Below are 7,234 nucleotides of genomic sequence, written 5' to 3' on the forward strand. Positions count from 1 at the left end.
AAATATAATCTTGCAACAGAGCTACCAGAATCATCAAAAGTGGGACTCTGGTTGGCAGAGAGGACTCCTCTTTTCCTTCGCAGAAATGCGTACATGGAAATATGAGATACCGAGAGAAACCAACATTCTCCTATCCTGACCCAGGGCTGGTACTAACTCCACAGCTGTTTTCAATGAGCCTTGTAGTTCCAAGCAGCTTGCAGAGGGCTGTCAAATGTTTTCAAGGGGTACCTTCTTGGCATTGGACATTACAAAAGTGTCAGCCTAAATCTTGCATCTGTGAGTAGGTTCATCTGAACTGAGGTGCTGAAGGTCCTCCACTTGTACTAGGATATAGGAGAATTTTTGTTGATCTGTTGAATGCAATATTCCTCAATTTTGAATACTTTGGTGTGTGTGCATGTGCACATTCAGATTATACACAAGCACACTTTAACTTAGATGTGTAGCACACTGCTGGGAGTCCCTTCGTAGCTGGTGCCTTGCTGATCCACTCCACACAGGAGATTTCTGGCCAGGGGGTCTCTAGCAGCCTGCAGTGACAATGTCAGGCTAACTGGATCTCAAGACTTCTGCAAACAACTACATACCAGGTGACATTTACCTAACACTAATTGATATATGAGCAATTTGTCACAGCAGCCTTTGAAGTTGCCAAGTGGATCCCCTGCAAGTGCAGCCATTTCCTACTCAACCGAAACAAGGTTTGTGTGTTAACCAGAGAGCTTTAATCATATTGGCTCGCTACCGCTGTTTGGAGGGAATTACAAAGCTAGGCATTTTCTCAAAGACTTTCCAATCCCCACTGCTCCCTTAAGAATTGCTTTGATATTTCATTAGCTGCTGGAAACACGTTCTGGAAAAGGAGCTGAAATTTTAGCAGTTAAGGGGATCACGTGGACTGCAAAACCTGAGCTTTCCTTCCTTCGAGTTATTTCTAGACCTAGTGCCTTTCAGTGAAACTGTTGTTGGGCTGGTGTTCCTACTCCACCTTAGGCATTCCTTGGCTCTCTGAATTCTGTAGATGTTTAAAAGATTTATTTGGAAGGCAAGGAAGTGAGAAATTGTGGGGGGGGGGGTGTATAGAGAGAAGGAGGGAGGGAGGGAGGGAGGGATGAGGAGGAGGGGCAGGGAGATGGGGAGGGAGAACTGTATAGCCTTGGAAGCCTTGCCCCTTGATTGCATACCAGACTCTCTGTGTGTTTTAAAAAATATATTCATTATACTACCTACTCCTTGTACACAGCCTGCGGAAAGAATGAAGGCGCTGTATTTCTTGTGGATAGATGAGATTTGCACCACTGTATTCCACACGAGACCTGCCACAGCTTCCCAAGCACAAACGTTGGGACTGAATGGATGGGCAAGGTTTGCAATCAAGCAATCCATCTACGTCCATCTCTTCTGCTGGCCAGCTTCAAGGTGCCAGGAGACCATGCACGTCACAATACCATATCTACCCCTATGCAGCTTCTTGCCTTGCCAGCCATGTTGGCTCTGAACAAAGATAATGCAGGGATGTAGGCCACCCACAGTAGCAGCTTGAGAGAGAGACACAGCCTGCCTGCATTTCCCTTGTATCACAGAAGCCCAGCTGCAGCAGCTGAGGCTAAGATAAGGTGCAGATGCCATTAGGAAACCAATAAATCTGGGACCATGAATCCACCTGAGGATTAGGACAACCCAAGTTTCCAAACACTGTTAGGTGGAGACACTTTTATTGTCTTAGGTCACTAACAGTGACCGGAAGCTAGGCTTGTTATAAAACCAGATGCTTTCTCAGCCTCGTTTTTTCTCTGCAGGGATTTATTAAAAGAAACTCTTGCTTTTATTGTGGGTCAGATAAGGGTTTATTTAAAGGTACTGCCTACCAAAGGGGTCAGGTATTTGAGCAGCTTCAGTTTCCCACTGGACAATGTTCATACATTCATTGTATAATGTATTTAGACTCTTAGTGTCTTTACTGGGGATTAAAAGACACCTGCTTCTTGGGAGAAAAGCAATGACAAACCTAGACAGCATCTTTAAAAAAGCAGAGACATCACCTTGCCGACAAAGGTTCATATAGTTAAAGCTATGGTTTTCCCAGTAGTGATGTATGGAAGTGAGAGCTGGACCATAAAGAAGGCTGATCGCTGAAGAATTGATGCTTTTGAATTATGTTGCTGGGGGAGACTCTTGAGAGTCCCATGGACTGCAAGAAGATCAAACCTATCCATTCTGAAGGAAATCAGCCCTGAGTGCTCACTGGAAGGACAGGTCCTGAAGCTGAGGCTCCAATAGTTTGGCCACCTCATGAGAAGAGAAGACTCCCTGGAAAAGACCCTGATCTTGAGAAAGATGGAGGGCACAAGAAGAAGGCAACGACAGAGGACAAGATGGTTGGACAGTGTTCTCGAAGCTACCAGCATGAGTTTGACCAAACTGCTGAAGGCAGTGGAAGACAGGAGTGCCTGGCGTGCTCTGGTCCATGGGGTCACGAAGAGTCGGACACAACTAAACGACTAAACAACAACAACAACAACAAAGCCTCACTGAGTAGCAGAGAAAGCTATTTCCAAAATGCCAGTGCTTAGCGATAAACAAAAATAAAATAAAATACCTAGTTTAATTCAGTGACAAAATTACAACTGCACATAATGAATCAGGAAGGTCTTTCTTCTGGTGGTTCTTGCTCAACCTGTACTGGTTCATTTTTTTCTTTCAGAAGAACAGGAATGGGAAACCTAAAGCTCTTGAGATGTTGGAGTACAACTGTCACCACCACTTACTATTCACCATGCTGATTGGAGATGCTGTGCGGCAACATTTGAAGGCCACAGTTTCCGCATCCCTGCAGGAGAAGACTTTGGTAGCCAATGTTCTCATTATGGCTGCCATGTGGGGAACACTTTTAAGTCATCCCACATTGTGTGTGGTTTTGTGCAGTGGCTAAGTTACCTTAGTATATGATGAACTGGGGTTCATGAAAAAGCATCCATTCATGAAAAGGCCATATATTATGACCTTCAAGAAAGGTCTAACATCTCCACAGGGAAGCTGGAAGGCATAACGTGTCCCCTTGGAGCACCCAACATTTCACATGAAAGTTACTTCTTGAGAACTGTGGAAGGCAAGAGGTTGTGGTGCCCTTCAAATCAGGGCTGACTAAACTATGACCTTGCAGATGTTACTGGATTCCAAATTCCATCAACTTCAGCCAGCATGGCCAATGGTCAAGGATGATAGGAGCTGTACTCCAACAACATCTGGAGAGTCACAGGGTAGACACCCCTGCTTTACATGTGACCCAACCTCTTTGGCAGAGGCCGATCATGCTGGGGAGTTAAGTACATGCTGGCCAGTACAGTAGCCAAGACCCACACAGTTGGCTCACTTAGTTGGAACATTTCACCAATACCCAAGCTATATTCATGCAAAAGTTGAGCCTATCTGGTCTGGGGGACATTTAAAATGACCATGTCATTTATATAACCATGAAAAGCATTGAATCATTTTTATATTCGAATCATCTTTTTTCAAGAAAGGAAAAATTGGAAAAAATTGTTCCTTAGCCCCTCCGGTAATGTTAAATCCAGAAAAGCTGGGTTATTTCAGGCTTTAGGAGACAGGTATGCCTGAGCACCAGTTGGAATGCAGATCCTGTGTAAAAGGTCCAGCCTATGTTCTGAGAGTGAATTCTGTCTGGCCCTTAAGAATGTGGAAGCTTCCTAATGTAAGTTTTCTGTGTGACTGCCTGCCTGCCCCTCGAAATAAAGAAAGTGGGACATCTGGGCTTCTTCATGCCATGGACAATCGAAGTCAGGAGAGGCAGGGGGAACAGCTCTTCTCATTCTTCATCAACCTGGTGCCACCCTCCAGATGATTTGGACTACAACTTCCATCAGACTCAGACAGCAGAGCTATGCTGGCTGAGGCTGTTGGGAGTTTTGATCCAAAGGATCTAGAGGGCACCAGGTTGGCAAAGGCTGCTTTAAGCACACTTATTTCCCTCAGCCACAAAATATTTGCTGAACAAAATGAGGTGTACCAGAAAGCCTCCCTGTCTTAAGAGTTTCACGAACGAAACCTAGGAAAAAACACACACTACATTGCCCTACCTATTAGGTAACTCTCTTCTTTTCTGCCCAATTATTTCCCATATATCCCCTGTTCCTACCAGCCTGCACAGTCTTTAATGTATTTCAGCTTTTATCCCTGCAAGGTGAGCCAAGGCTGCTATTTCCAGCTCTCCTGGAAAATGTGGAATTATTGCCTACAGCCAGGAAAGCAGCTGTTGCCTGTTTATCAAGATAGCAGCAAATGAGCCACATATTGATTTGCAGACAGGGTTGTTTTCTTGAAAACATTTGCCCCATTAGAAACATGTAGGAACTTCTTTGCTGACCCCTAAGCAATCACACAACTCTTTTCTAGAGTGTTTGCCCAGTGCTAGCAGAGCAGCTGTAGTAAATGTATTGACAACAGGCAAGTGATTTGGTATTGCATCCTATTAGGGTTATTGGGCTGTAACTCAAAGATCCTCATTTCCCCTATACACTTGTTGGGCAGCTTCCATCCGTTCTAGTTCGCCTCTCCCTTTGTCTGCACTATCCTATCTGTGTCAGACTGTCTATCAAGTCAGGGCAGTTGAAACATATAGAAAAGCATTTTGGTTTCCTACAACGATGGAATGGCTTCCCTTGGGAAAATGCCAGCGTCTGATAATAATTTGGCAGTGCTGCTAAGATCTTCTACATCAGGGATGCGGTCCTTCAGATGTTGCTAGACTACGGCTCCCATCATCCCTGACTATTGGCCATGCTTGCTGGAGCTAATGGACGTTGCAAGTCCAACATCATCCATATGGTCACAGATTCACCATCTCTGTTCAATTTGAACTGGTGGTGGTGGTTGGCATTAAATTGAGGAAAATATGACTGTTGAATCATTTTGCTTCATTTGTTATTTAATTAGATATTTAATAATTTTTTATATTGTTTTAAAAAATGGAGACAAGGCAAGCTATAATATTTAAAGGAAGAGCTGGCCTTGCCCTCAACACTGGCACCTTCCCACCCCATCTCAAATTACCAGATACAGGCTGGTTTGTGCTGCACAGAATTCCTATGAAGTCAATCTTGCCAGTTTTTCTACTCTCCCCTGGGCCGGGCCAGTGCAGACTCTTCCATCACACTAATGGCACCTCTCATAATTAACTCATTCACTATTAATTTGGATGTCAAAAGACATGCGTCACATTTGCCTTTAATTAATATGCCCTTAAAATAAAACTAAGGGGCTTCGCCGGCAAACTTGAAAGGGAGACACTGCCCTACAGAGAACTTGGCTGGCATCAAGCCGCAAGAATAATGTGAGCACATGCTTTCTTTCCAGGGGCTCTGATGATATATAAAAAGGGAGAAAAGGTTAGAACAATGAGGGAATGACATTGGTCCCCAGGTGCTCATTGCAGTCCCTGCCACCCCATTACATTTTTTACAGGCAGGCATCAAACATAGTCAAGACCATCAACGGTGCAACACACACAGGCCAGTGGGGAGCAGCTTTATGAAGGCTGTCCCATGAATCGGTCTGATAAGCTCTTACCCACTTGCTAGAGCTGTGTTGAAAACAGACATGCAATGTGATAGCTAGGGTACATCAAAGAGAGATAGAGAGAGAAAACATGAGTATGCCGTAACTCCAACAGCTGAATTTATGGTTGTTGTCCAAGGAAAGACACATGCATTTTCCAAAAATTGGATGGTTGCCAGAAACATACAGTTTTGCAGCCAGATGAGCTGCTTCTTCAGGGATAAGTTGGGGCAGCGAATGAGAATCTGCCCCAGTCTTAGAGTGACCAGAAGCAAAAGAGGCCAGGGTTCCTGTGCTTTATGAACTTGCACAAAAGAAATAATTCCGGAAGATGCCAATTTACTCACCCCAGCAGATGTAGTCCAAAACCATGGGAGGGCACCACACTGATAACCCCCATCATCCCTGACCATTAGCCATCCCGGGTGCGGCTGGTGGGGGTTGTAATCCTCAACATCTGACAGGCACCACAATGACTATTCCTGCTTGACTAAGAACTCAGCTTCCAGTTGACCAGGAGATCCTAGGTGGCAGGACATTTAACATTTGGAAAAAGCCGCTACAGTGGTACCTGGGGTTACAGACACTTCAGGTTACAGACTCTGCTAACCCAGAAATAGTACCTCGGGTTAATAACTTTGCTTCAGGATGAGAACAGAAATTGTGCGGCAGCGGCGCAGTGGCAGCGGGAGGCCCTATTAGCTAAAGTGGTACCTCAGGTTAAGAACAGTTTCAGGTTAAGAACGAATTAAGTTCTTAACCTGAGGTACCACTGTACAAGCTTCTTTGAGCCTATGGGTTGGAACAGTATAAAAAATAAATGTTCTTCATTGAATAGTCAATCCGACCAAGGATTAATGCAGATCAATTGCATTGGCAAAAGTCATCCCTCTAGTCTCCATCACTCAAAAACCCACAATAGTTCACAAGACTGGGCTACTGAATGAGGAATCTGAATGGATTTTCCCAGTACGTGGCAAGTTCTAAACTGGATATTGTGGATTCTCTCCAGGCCTTCTACAAGCATACCTTACGCATATACCAGCACAGAGGCCCCTGCAATACAAGTGCTCCCAAACTGGAAGTGTGGTTATAACTCAGGAAAAAGCCAAGTCATTCTGTTTCCATATGTAGTCCAACAGCAGTGTGGAGTTAACTATCCTCTTCCAGTAGTTGGTACTTGTAACATGCTAAGAAATTTGGAGGTTTGTGCCATAGCATAAAGAGTAGACAGGGGCAACCAAGACCTGTTAATGGGAGATGAGATTATAATTTTTGACGGAGAACACTTTCACCAGTGGAGCATCTTGGGGTCTCAAATTTCAGTGGTGCCCTGTGCAATGCCAATATTTGGCACACACACCAGCTGTACCTTCCATTCTACATCACAGTTGCAGCTCCCCCTGTGGTGCCCCTGAAACTCTCTGCACACAGTGCGACTGAACTGATCATGTTTCCCTAAATCCACCTCTGCTTCCATCCACACTAATTGATATCAGTTGCATGAGCAAACTCAGAAGAAGCAGCCATAAGGCAGCAACTGGCTCACAAAGATCAGAGAAAGCCAGAATCTGACTTTCCCCAGGCACTGCTGCCACCAACCAACTGCGCAGGAATCCAATTAAAGCCCTGGCATCTGAGCCTTATTTGCATTTGG

Source organism: Podarcis vaucheri (assembly GCF_965113315.1).
Source record: "Podarcis vaucheri genome assembly, chromosome: 2".
Lineage (NCBI taxonomy): Eukaryota > Metazoa > Chordata > Lepidosauria > Squamata > Lacertidae > Podarcis > Podarcis vaucheri.